The sequence below is a fragment of the Dermochelys coriacea genome, chromosome 15 (assembly GCF_009764565.3).
Source record: "Dermochelys coriacea isolate rDerCor1 chromosome 15, rDerCor1.pri.v4, whole genome shotgun sequence".
NCBI lineage: Eukaryota > Metazoa > Chordata > Testudines > Dermochelyidae > Dermochelys > Dermochelys coriacea.
The window spans coordinates 9,517,647-9,530,228 of record NC_050082.1 but is presented as its reverse complement, the minus strand read 5'-3'; positions in this window follow the sequence as shown (position 1 = coordinate 9,530,228).

Sequence of the window (12,582 nt, the reverse complement as noted above, 5' to 3'; positions counted from 1 at the left end):
AGTGGGTGACCACATATGAACCAATTCAAGGCCACCCTGAAGCACAGTTTAAACCAATGCAACACTGATGCTGTCAGCTGGGTGTGATCAGCCACAGCCAGATCACGCTGGGGAACTGCAGTCGACGATGGGGATTACCTGCCAGGCACAGAGGCTGACTCGTAAAGAGCAGGCGCAGATTGCAATCCCTTCCTTGGCCTCAGGCGACCCATCCACTTCCTGCGGAAAGGCCTGCCACGTGCACAGCGGCCTTTTTAGCCACAGCCATCAAGTGTCCTCTTCGGTCACCACAGAGCAGCAAACAAGAAAAGTCTCTCACTCCAGGAGCTGTCCCTTGGCAATCAGTGGCACTGCCCAGGCAGGAAGGGGCTGTTCAGTGGGAGGAAGGGGATCAGAATTTGGCCCTGTGTCAAGCAATGGTTAGGCCCTTGGCTCCAACCCCATCTTTAAACACTAACAACTATTGTTATAATAGTTAGTATCTTTAAGCACATGAGAAATCTGCAGACATGTAAGTCGCCCCATTGAGGTCACTGAAGTTAGGACTCTGCTTAAGTACTTGACCGAATCGGCACCTTGGTACCCTGCCAATGTCACATTGCGAGAGGGATCTGGGTGACAGCAAACTGGCTCCAATGCCCTGCGAAGGTAGAGTGATGCTATCTGGGAAGGGAAGCATTAGGATGAAGGTTTCCTCACCACTAGGCATTTCGGGGGGGGGAGGAAGGGGGAAGAGGAGGCCGGGGGGAAGGCTCATGTTTGGTGGGGTGGGCGCAAATCAGCTCCAAGGCTTGAAAAATCACCTTTGCTCTCCCCCTGCTCCAAGTGTAACTCAGCCAGGTCGGAGGGGCTGATCCTAGAGCTGTAAATATGCATGGTACATTCCTTGAGCCAGCGCCCGCCAGCATAGGCCCTGCAGAGGTTAGAGGCAGACCTGTGACCGATGCTTGCACTGCTTTCCATCGCTCATACTCCCTGGATCTGTGCGCCATGCTCCTTCCTTCCAACATCTACACGTTCTCCATACACATGACAGAGCTAATTATACAAATAACATCTTAATGTACCGTGGGATAATGGTTAATTCATTGGGTGGTCACTGGAAAACCATTAATCACAGTGAACTAACGTGCTATTAATGGGAAATGAGTGCAATTCCCCCGTATGCAGTGAGTTGTAGCTGTGTCAGTCCCAGGCTATTAGCAAGACAAGGTGGGTGAGGCACTATTGAAAGGTTGTCTCTCTCCCCGATAGAGGGTGGTCCAAGGAAAGATATTACCTTGCCCACCTTGTCTCCACCATTCCATTGGCACGTTGAGCGGTTATGGCACATGCTTGGCGATACGGGTCCTCCGGGTCTGGAGGATGCTTTGATTTAGATCATAAAAACTTCTTGGCAACGTGCTGGAGTGGGGCTGCAGGATCTCTGGAGGGCAGGCTGGAATTAAAGCAGCCTTCTCTCATCCCTACATGGCTCTGGACATGGTTCAATGGGGTCAGCCTGGCCCTCTGCCAGATTCCCCTGGCATCCAGCATAGGATCAGAGAAGTCCGGTTGGTCCATTCAGACCATCCTACGGCATGCACAGAGTCAAGGCTCTGTGGAGGGCAGCAAGGATTCAAAACTGATGCACACGCCTGGAAGGCCTGCCTGGGTCATGAGGCACAGCCTGCAGCTGTGTTATACCAGCTCACGCTTTCATTCAAGTGCCCAGAGCACTTGTCCCAGGGCTGGCAACGTTCTGCTGTGGTGCTTTTCCCCCTGGAGTTTCCGGTGACTATTATTTGCTCGCTGGCTGCGGAGCCTGCACTTCTAGGGTTTCTATCAATAGCACGGAGACGGTGGCTCCAGACAGACCCCAACTCCTTTTAGCATCTCACCAGACAAAAGTTATTTTCCAAAAATGTGTCCCTGGAAAATCCCGGTCGGTGCCAATTATTCTGTGTGTTTCTTTGAGAGACTGAAGTGTTGTGTCCCCAGCGAGAACAGGCAGGACTGAGGTGCCACCGTGGCCGAGGCCCCTGCAAGGGCAGGGAACTGATCGGGTGGGTTAGGCCCAGATGATCCTGGCAGGCAAGCCCTGCTCCATGCTGCAGAGGAAGGTGAAAATGCCCCCAGGTCCCTGCCAACCTGACAGGGGGGAAATGCTTTCCTGACCCTGATTCAGCGTGAGCCTGAGCATGGGAGCCAGGAACACCAGCTAAGCACTTAGGAGCAGAGGATCCTCTGTACCACCTCAGAACATCGGTCCATCCTGCCTGGTGGCCTGTCTCCAGCTGTGGCCAAAACCTGATGCTGCAGAGAAAGGAGGAAAAAACCCAAATGCATCCGACCTATTAAATCTTTTTTGGGGGAAAAAACTCCTTCCTGACCCCTGCTGGTGTCGGGCTGAAGCCCTGAAACATAAGGCTGAGCATACCAATTAGAACTGCAAGTGAACTCGTTGCCATCGGAGCAAGGCAGAGGCTCCACCTCTCCCTGGCCGGGAAGGAGACTAGACTCAGTGTACTGCCCCCCTGGGGTCCCAGGGGCTTTGTGGATGGTGTCTCTCTTTTTCTCTCTCTCTCACTTGTGTAGGGGCTAACGATCGTTGTGCACTATGAAGAAAAGTTTCACTATTATATCAGAAATGTTACAGTGCTCCAGGGCACTGTCTGACCCCCCCCCCACCTCCCCACCCGTGTCTGGGATGAGAGGGAAAGCAATGGAACTTGGGAGCTGCCTTATAGTGAAACGCCCCATTGATGCCATTGCAATCTTGCCTTTCAACTGCTCTTAACCAATGTGGCTGCTGCTCCCCCCACCTTGCCCACCTCGGCACTATAGAATTGCATCTTTGTCTTTCCCTTTTGCATCTAGCGTCGGCTGGTTTCATCACTGAGATTTTTGTACTGTCCGACAGCAAGGAGCATGGGGGCTATTGCTTTTATGATGTACAGAAACACCTTTAGCCAAGGGGCCCAATTTTCAAAAGGAGCTGAGCACCAACAGCTCCCTAGGAGAACAAGAGAGCACTTTGGCAAATCTTTCCCAAGAGCTTTTGCAAATATTTTAAAAAAAGCCTTGAGCCAGGATGGTTTTTTCTTTTCATACATATAGGTCAGGGATAGATGCATCAATGAGGTGAGAGGGAAAGAGAGAAAGAGAAAGGCAGTGCAGAAATGTGGTCAAGAGAAGTTAAACATAAATGGCACTAGAGAAGGGAGAGAGACTGTCTGACGATTGACGGGATAGGGGCATCTTCTCCGGTGGCTGGACGTCACCGGACTCTCACCTGCTCTCCAATGTCGGCCTCCCTTGCTCATGTAGTTCACTGGTTGCTCTCCTTGTACTAACAGGGAGAGTTCAGATAATGCCTCAGATCACCATTTGCCTCCTCAGCCTTTGCTCCTTCTTGCACCCTCCTCCCAGGCCAGGCATAGTTCCTCTTCGTGGTAGTTATTGATCTACATGAATCAGGTTCCCCTCCCGCCACCAGCTCCTGCCTCTTCTAGGTTATCTAGATTTAGCTGCTGTAGTACCTCCCGCTACTCGTATTGCTTCTCCAGGCACCACATCTCAGTCACCAGACATGCCTCACCGCTAATACCACCGTCAGCCCCTGGGAACTCTGGGAGCAGTTAAAGCCCCCTTGTGTGAGCCCAGGAGAGCTAGAGAGCTGGCAGCCATCCTCTGGAGACTCCTTGTACATACCCACTGGGATGTGATGTGCTTTGCTGGCAGGCCCTGTCCTCTGTGCTATCGGCATCTCTGGTTTTGTTAAAGATGGACCCAAGACCCAACCCTGGATCCCAACACCCCAATCTTTGGGGAAAGGGTCAAAATCCAGCCTGGGATCAGCATTTTGTGCCCCAGGCCCATCTCCAATAGCGACGGGTCCCAGCGACTGGGAAAGCCCTGGTGGAGCGGTGGAAACATGGTCTCTCGTGGGGTACCAATGCTGACCAGCCCTTGGGTTATTGGCCAGACTGTCCCTGCCCCAGCCTGGGACTGAGGGGCAGGGTCTGGTCCTGACAGAACATCCTGGAGAGATGAGGTCCTGGGCATTGACACATCACCCCATGGATGAGTCCTGCCCTCTCTGAACTGCTGACCTTTGAGATCTCTGCCTTTTTACTGGCCTCACACTCAATGCCTCAACCTAACTGTCTGCCTGCAACCAGCACCAATTCCCCGTGGGGCTAGTTCTGCCCTTTTTACCCTGGTCCCTGTTTCCTTTACCAAGAGCTTACTGGAATTACAGCCCTTTGATAACAGCCCCATCATACCCCGCTCCCAGTGGGATCAGTGGGAAATGGATTCATTTCTAGACAGGTGCTTGCACGGTGGAGTTCAGATCCGGGTCCCACTTCAAACTTTCCCAGAGTTCGGGGGTGTTTGGGTGCAGCCCATTCCATAGAGATGGCTCAGCAGTGAAGCTTGGATTCAGTTACAGATCCTGAAGTTTCGGGGAGTGGGGGGCTGTGTGGTTAGTTCTCTCTATTCTTTCCTCACTTCTTTTCACTATAAGGCATCGTTGTACCTAATGGCGGTCAGTAGCTACCTGCTGGCAGTGTGCCAGGGCTGCAGTAAATCCATAACCATGGCTGCCCTTCTTGCTGGCTGAGCCATCCAGGATCCAGACATCCCAGGCAGTGCCCATTAAACCAGCAGCTGTACAGCTCGGCGCCAGAGCAGAAGAACCTGGGAGAGCTCTCTGTGGGTCTGACCCTGCTGGGAGCATAATCTTCCCATACTTTGGAGGGTCAGGGCAGTACCTAACTCAGCCATCAGAGGCAGAAGGCACTTGGTTGGAGGGGATGTTGCTCATGAAGCTCAGTGTCAGGGCAGAGAGGACCAAGGGTCAGAGCAGAGTCACACCTGAGGCTGGGAGTAGCCGAGGAGTGTGTAAGGCAGGTTCCAGGCCAGGGTCGAGACCAGGGCTCAGAATCCAAGTCAGGTTTCAGGGATCAGATCAAGAGGCAAACTCTAAATCCGTCCAAGTGCAAAGCCGGGAGAGCCGGAGCAGGAAGGGTCATGGCAGCTACAGGAACTCAGCTCTGTTACCTGGATGCTTCCTGACCCGCCCCTTGGGTTTATATAGGACGGGGAGCCAATCAGGAGCCATAAGGCTGCTGCCTGTCAGACCCTTTGAGGCGGGACTTCCCATGGTTTGTGTCCACAGCAGGTTGTGGGTAGTAGAGCACAAACTGGTTACAGCTGCCCCTGCCTGGCAGCTCTGGGTTCGAGGGCTGTGGGGCCTTACACGCAGCAGCTGTCCCTGGAGCTTGGGTTAAGCCCTCTGCCTTGGGGATGAGAGAGTGTGAGGGCCTCACCTGGTTCACACACGTCATGCTTGGAGTGCTACCCTGCTCTGCTCCCTGCCCTAAATGCCCGGTCTCAGTAGCCCCAAGAAGAACGGAATCTAGACTCCGTCCATCCTTGGGTGATCTCAGTGCTTGGGGCAAAAATCCACCCTATGTGGGAGTCTCCATAGAAAGGTCTCCTCCCATTGTAGCTCTAACCCTGACTTACACCCTTATGCCAGGGCTTCAGCCCAAATCTGGGCCCAACAGGCCTTGTGTCAGAGGGGCTTTTATATCCCCATCTGGCATCCAGTAGGGAACCCAGGCCCTGTCCTCGACTCTGGGTTCCAGCCTAGGGGCCCTGTGCTAAGGCGTGACGTTCTGCTTCCCTGGACTACGTCCTCCCCACCTCTGCCCTCAGTCCCTTTCTCAGGGCCCGGCCTCCCAGTGCTTTCTCCCTGGAGGCTCCAGCTGCGTTGGGTCTGCAGAATCGTTGCTGTAAAGCAGGACCTGCTTTATGGATCTGCTCCATGCCCCCAACCGCTTCCCTCCCTCTCACACCTGGATAAAGCTGGGGTGCTCTGCTGACTTCTGCTAGGAGTGTGGGGAAGCCAAGCTCCTTCACCCCCCGGAGATGCTGGGCCCCAGCCCAGCTGACTGGCCCAGCTCACTGCCTCTCCCCGTTTCTAGTAGTACGGGTGGAGCATCCATGCAAACCAAGAGGTGCCTCTGGCTTGAAGTTCTGCTGCCTCATCTTACCCAACCCTGCTCTGGTTACACAGTGCACACTGCTCTGCAACTATGGGGCAGGCAAGAGGAGACCTCGAGTCATTAAACATTGCTCAGTCATGCTGGCATTTATTAAGGGCAATAACATTAATCCCAAGGCACCTGATGTTTATTAACCTCAGTCTGGGAGGGGCTGAAGATCCATTCAGTTCCAGCCTCTGTTACCAGCTCTGCCTGGCTTGTGTTACTAATTCCTGCCTGCTCCTCCTGTAGCACTGGGGCAGGGCTCTGCGCCGTGCATTTCTGCCACTTGCATTCAGTTTTGCTGCACCCAGCTTTTGCCAAGATATTTGCTGAGGCATTAAATCAAGGGCGGGCGAAGGCACTGCCAGCTGGGCACAGCTCTGGTGAATAATGCGGAGCTGGCTGGATGCAGGTGGCAGAGCCCTGTGCAGATGGCTGGGCACAACCACCAGGCAGGCACCAAGCAATAAAAAGCACTTCCCAGGCCAGGAGAAGCCTTCAGGCAGAAAACACAATGGCCACAAGCAGCAGGGGAAAAAACAGCCCTTGCCAGTCACATTGGGGAAGGAGACTTCCTAGATCCCACCTTAGCTTATTGGGCAGGAAAAATACTGCTAAGGGTCCATCCTGGTGGGGTGCTGAGCTCTCTCAGCGGCCACAGGAGTCGGGTCACTTACTCAGGGCCTTAATTTGAGGCACCCACGTTTGAAGTGTTTGGCTAAGGTCCCATGCAGAGTAGGGACTAGAACCCACCACCCTGTCTGCAGCTCTAGCCACTAGCCCACACGCCTACCACCCAGTCCAGTGCAGGACATCCCAGTTTGTTTCCTGTTCATGGGCTTTCAGTCCCTGGGCTGCCAGGAGAGGAGTCCACTGCAGAGGCAGCTCTTCCATCCCTTCGGCTGTGGGGGAGGAGGGAGTGTCTTGTATTCAGCAGCAGCCTACAAGACTTATATGGAAGGAGCATTAACTCGACGCATGGGGAGTCACGCTCATGGCTAGGCTGACGACCTAATCACATTGATCTTGCTGGAGAAAGTATTGATGCCACAACACATCTGGCATGGTCTAGATGGCAACATGCCACCAATGTTCATCATGACATTGCAGCGTAACACAGAACATCGGCACAAGACCGCCCTGTTCTGCAGGATCCTGGCTTGGAGAATGGATTCCAGTGACCGTCAGATGTTCCTTTCCTATTAGATGTGGGATTCTACAGCTCCAGGACTGTACCAAGCCAATAGGTGTCTTGTAAATAGCTGGTTTCAGAGTAGCAGCCGTGTTAGTCTGTATTCGCAAAAAGAAAAGGAGTACTTGTGGCACCTTAGAGACTAACAAATTTATTAGAGCATAAGCTTTCGTGAGCTACAGCTCACTTCATCGGATGCATCTCCTCACTGTATTTTCCACTGAATGCATCCGATGAAGTGAGCTGTAGCTCACAAAAGCTTATGCTCTAATAAATTTGTTAGTCTCTAAGGTGCCACAAGTACTCCTTTTCTTTTTGTAAATAGCTATGACCTTTTTTTTTTAGCTACAGGGTATGGCTGCTCCTGGGTCTCCAAACCACAAATATTTGTTCTGTAATAGGATAAGAGGAGAGGCTCCTTGTACTGCACAGCAATTAAGCATGTAACCCCCATTACTGCTAATGGAAGTAGCCTGCGTAATCCATTGTGCTGGGTGGTGAGAATTTCCCCCGTAATCCCCCGCAAACACAGCAGGTCGAGGGGGCATGGAGGGCTGCCAAGTATTTCACATTAGACTTGGAGGGACATTAGGATCATAGCATGTCAGGATCAATAAAACCTCTGGGCAAAGCAGGAGTATTGCAAGTCAGATCTGTGGAGCAGCCAGCAGAGCTCTGTGGTGCCACTACAGGAATACTGGGTGCATTGCTGGTCAGGAGTAGCACTGGCAGAGCTGTGTTGGGACCCAGGAGGGGAATAGGAGGAGCAGTGAGGGGCCTAAGCTGTGAAGGGGAAGTTTGCAAAAATGCTTGCCCATGCTTTGCTCTTGCTTCTGCCAGTGCTTGAAGGGCCAAGGCCAAGTGAAGTCAATGGAAACACTCCCATTTGCTACCCCAGATCTCTTACTCCACTAAAATCCTCCTTCAGTGTACGTGAAAGGAACACAGAAGACAAGTTCGTAACAAGAACTAATACTGTCAGAACCTTTATTTGAACGCTTGTTATTTCTTTGAACCAAGCTAACAAATTAAATACCTCAGGAAGACTAAAGACCACAGTATGCTTTCTAGTGGAGATCAAAGGTAGCTCTACAATGACATAAAAGGATCAGATGCATCTGTATAATTTGGTAGTGGTCGACCAACAGAGAAGAGTGATGGATACATACTATTCCCAGAATGGCTCTTCTCCCTTCTTTGCTTTGTTCTAAACATTTTCAGTTAATGGTATTTGACACTGAACCTGCCATTGGGGCCCTGAGAACACCAAGTCAGTTGGATATGGGGGACTCTTCACCAGAGATTTTCCAGGTCATCAGCAGTGGACCTTCTGTTGGCTCCTGCTGGATTTGGTGTGCCAGAAATCTGAGAGTGGGAGGTCTTCATCAGTGACTAGGGCCACTGGAGGAAAGGCACCTGTCCCTTAGTCAGGGAACCATGCATTGTTTTTCTTTCTAAACTAATGGTTTATTGTAATATGTGAAGCTCCAGGACTTTTAGCAATGACCTTCTCTCTTTGTCATGTGAAAATTTTTGTGCCACAACAGAAGTTATATGACCTATGGATTTCCTATTATGGAAGCCATAAAATCTACTGGACAGTGAGGACTAGGATCAAAATATTCCAACCTGAATGCCTTGAATTAGGCACCTAAATCCATATTTTTAGTCTCCTAAATAAGTGTCCTGATTTTCAGGAAGGTCAGCACCTGACATCACTGAGTGAAGTCAACGGGAACTATGGTTGGTTCAACACCTATGAAAATCAAGACACTTATTTTGATACCTAAATATTCACTATGGGCAAGATTTTTAAAGGTATTTAGGTGCCACACTTCCATAGGAGTTAGAAACCTAAATACCTTTAAAATCTGGCCCAAAGGACTCTAACTTTAAATAGCTATTTTTGAAAATCTTGGCCATAAAGTGCCAAACAGTTCCCCCTGAAGTTAATAGGAGGGCTGCTATTGACTTCACTGGAGCTACACTGGTTTACATCCACCAAAGAGCTGGGCCACTCTGTTTAGCATGTCACATGGTTTCAAACCAGGATAAGCTGCTCTGAGGCACATCATGGTTTTCATGGACTACACTAGAGGTTTGCAGGAGTTCAGCTGCACAGCTGGCTAAAAAACCCAGTGCAGTCAAGGCCGCAAAGGATTCCCACCCTGCTCCCCAATATGGAAAGTTAGCAGCTCCAATATGGAGCATGTGGGGAAAGAGTCAAAGCAGGGAACAATAAGAGGAAGGGCGCTCTAACAGACAGTGCATTGGACTGGGATCGGGACAGCAGGGTTCCATTAATGCCCTGGGTGACCTTGAGGAAGTCACTTAACCTACCCTGTGCTCAGGTCCCCACCTGTAAAATAGTGATACTGCTTCCCGCCTGAGGATAAAATCTGTGAATGGCTGGGAGGTGCTCAGATGCTCACATGAAGTCGGCCATATAAGTGTCCAGATAGATGCAGGGGCTATTCAACAATCTAGGAAGCTCTATTAAAACATGGAGGGAGAAGAGCAAGTCTAATTTTCCTATTAGTGCCTCAGATTACAGGCTAAACAGTTGCTTCCAGATACCTAAAATACCTTTTCAAGGAACTGTGACTTTAACAGAAATTAAATTGTTCATCAATTTTCCCCTCTGCTATTCGTTTCCATCTAAATGAGGCTTCCCTATAAGTTACTGGCATTCTAGCTCAATCTGATCCCAATTTATCTGTCTGAAGCCTCCATTTTGACAGAATCCATTTCATTCGATAGTTTCATCAGTTACCTCTTTTACAATGCCCCCCCACCCAACGGAGATGGCAACACCCCAAATTTACAGGCTCCGGTCTGTGAGGCCCCCAATGGCAGGACCGAAATATCATCTTTAAATAATGCTCAATAAATAGAAGAAATAAATATTAAATAACAGGCTAAGTCCTCTTAGCCTCTTCACTATATGTACAATGCATAGCAAAATAACATTGATCGGCTGCTTGCAGACAATAGTTTGGTATAACTTGCAAATAAAATAAATTTAAACCATCACAACCAGTGTAAAGCAAAAGACCTGACGTGGGTAGCCCACCGAGAGCAGCTTTAACACTGCCCCAACTCCTTGCTCTCTAGTGCAGAAGCTGAAGAGCTGAGTTCTGTACTGAGGTGTAAATAGGATCTGGAGAGTCAGGACAGAAAGACAACGAGGATTCCAGTTTGTTTGTTTGTTTTTTTTGGGGGGGGGGATATTAGCGATTAAAAGAGCACAACGAGCAGTTAGGAATAACAGAACCCAGAGCAACATGATCTAGAACACTGCATTTTACAAATGAGAACCTCATGGGGTCCATGGGTTCTGGAACATAGGAGCATTTCAAACTTCATTGGGATATGGGAACGAGAGAGGGAGGGAGGTTTAACTATTTCATGAAACCTCTAGAACTATCTGAAGAGTTCCAAATATCCTCAAGAATCCCTCACCCTCGGGAGTAGCTGGCTAGCCTCAAATTAGCCACGATCCATGTACAACCGAGTTGCGTTTCCACTAACTGAAGGATGCTTTTTTTCCAGAGTTTTTGGCAGAAATCGGAGAAGTCAGGGTGCAAAAAGTCTTCAAAAGCAACAAATAAGCAACACAACATTAAAAAAAAAGCATCTGACAAAAGGCACAAACAACAGAAAAGCTGGAGGGGTTTTTGCAAACCTGCAGAAATCCCAAATGTCAACCAATAAGCAGGGCTGCCTTTTGGCCTGTCCTGGAAATTTCATCAAGTTAAATTAAAATAGCTCCACCAGTAAGTGAAAAAAACCAACCTACCCCATAAGTTGGCTGGGCTTTGTCACTTGGAGATCGGGTTTTGGAAACATCTTCAGAACCGCTGGTTCTTCCATACTGTTGTTTTTTTTATCTACCACAGCTACATCATCACTTTGTAACAAACAACATACAAAAGTCCTGTAGATGGCAACCACAGAGGGAACCACAGTTTCTTCTTCAGAGAAGCCAGGTTACATTTTGTGCTCTGAGTCAAGGAGAGGAGGGAAATATGCCTTTCAGCCAACTGGCACCTGTGCTTCTAGCAAAGAGCTGTTCTGTGATATCCCTTTGTAGGATTGCAAATTTCCCTCCCCTCTCCCATTTAACCAGCAGGATTCTTGCCATATCCTCTGTGCGATCACAGACTTGTGATGCATAAATAGAATCCATCAACATTCATGTCCCCATCATCATTCACGTCCATTGGACTCCAGCACAGAGAAGGGTGGATAAAGATTTTGTGATGAACCCTAGTTTTCAATGGGAAAAGATACACAGAGTGTCCTTCTGATGCCCGTTAACCTTTCACCCCCATCCTTCTATCACAATAAAGTGGACTTTATTCTGCTTTGCCTTACCACCAACTTTAACACGAGCTACAGTCACATACGTCAATACTGGGCCTGAACGCAAAGCAACATAGAGTTCTGAGGCTATCCTTTGCACTTGCAAGGGGACATGGAGACATTGAAACAAACAAACAAATCCAAAAATAACTTATCATTCCAAAAATATAATAAATAAATACTGTTAACGGTGACCAATTGCATCCAGTCTGACATAGAATTAAAAATAGAATAATAATCACAATAGTAATAATAATAATAATAATAATAATTAATAATAAATAATTTAACAGGTTTACTCCAGTACAAGTCTGACTGGGAAACCTAAGGAGTTTTAGCTGCCATGGGATAGTATGATGAGAGGCAGTCCTTGTTGAGTGGATCAGCAGGCCCACGTGAAGGACACTGCAGGCTCAGCGTGCTCCTGGGAGCCGTCTCTTTACCGTTGGTCCATGTAGGCTACTCCCATCCACACAGACTGAGCACAGTACATGGAGCTTTGTTCATAGATCCCCATCAGTAAGGAAGTCAAGTCAACACAATGTTTTACTATTTACACTAGTTTTACAAAACCCCTTTTCTGCACCTCCTTTGAACTGCCTGACCTAATTGCTCCAGACATGGTTGGGTATTCAACGCATGCAGGGTTTATTCTTGCAACAGTGGTGGAATTAGACCTCGGTCAAATGTTCTAGGCCTCCAATAACTGCAACTGCATCCTACTGGGGAAACAAAGGTGTGATGTGTTTGAGTATCAGACTGGGAGAGTGTGCTGGGCATGGGGAGCAAGGGTCTTCATTCCTTCCAAGTTAGATTTTGCTGCAAAACACTGAAGGCAGAGGGACTGTGTAACATCTAGAAAAGGAGATATGCAATTCCCTCCCCCCACCCAACGGCTGCACATTATAACTTCACCACATAAACACTCAGGCAGAGGGGGTGGGTGGCATTTAACCCCCAGTCCTGACTTTGGGAAATCTGTAGGTG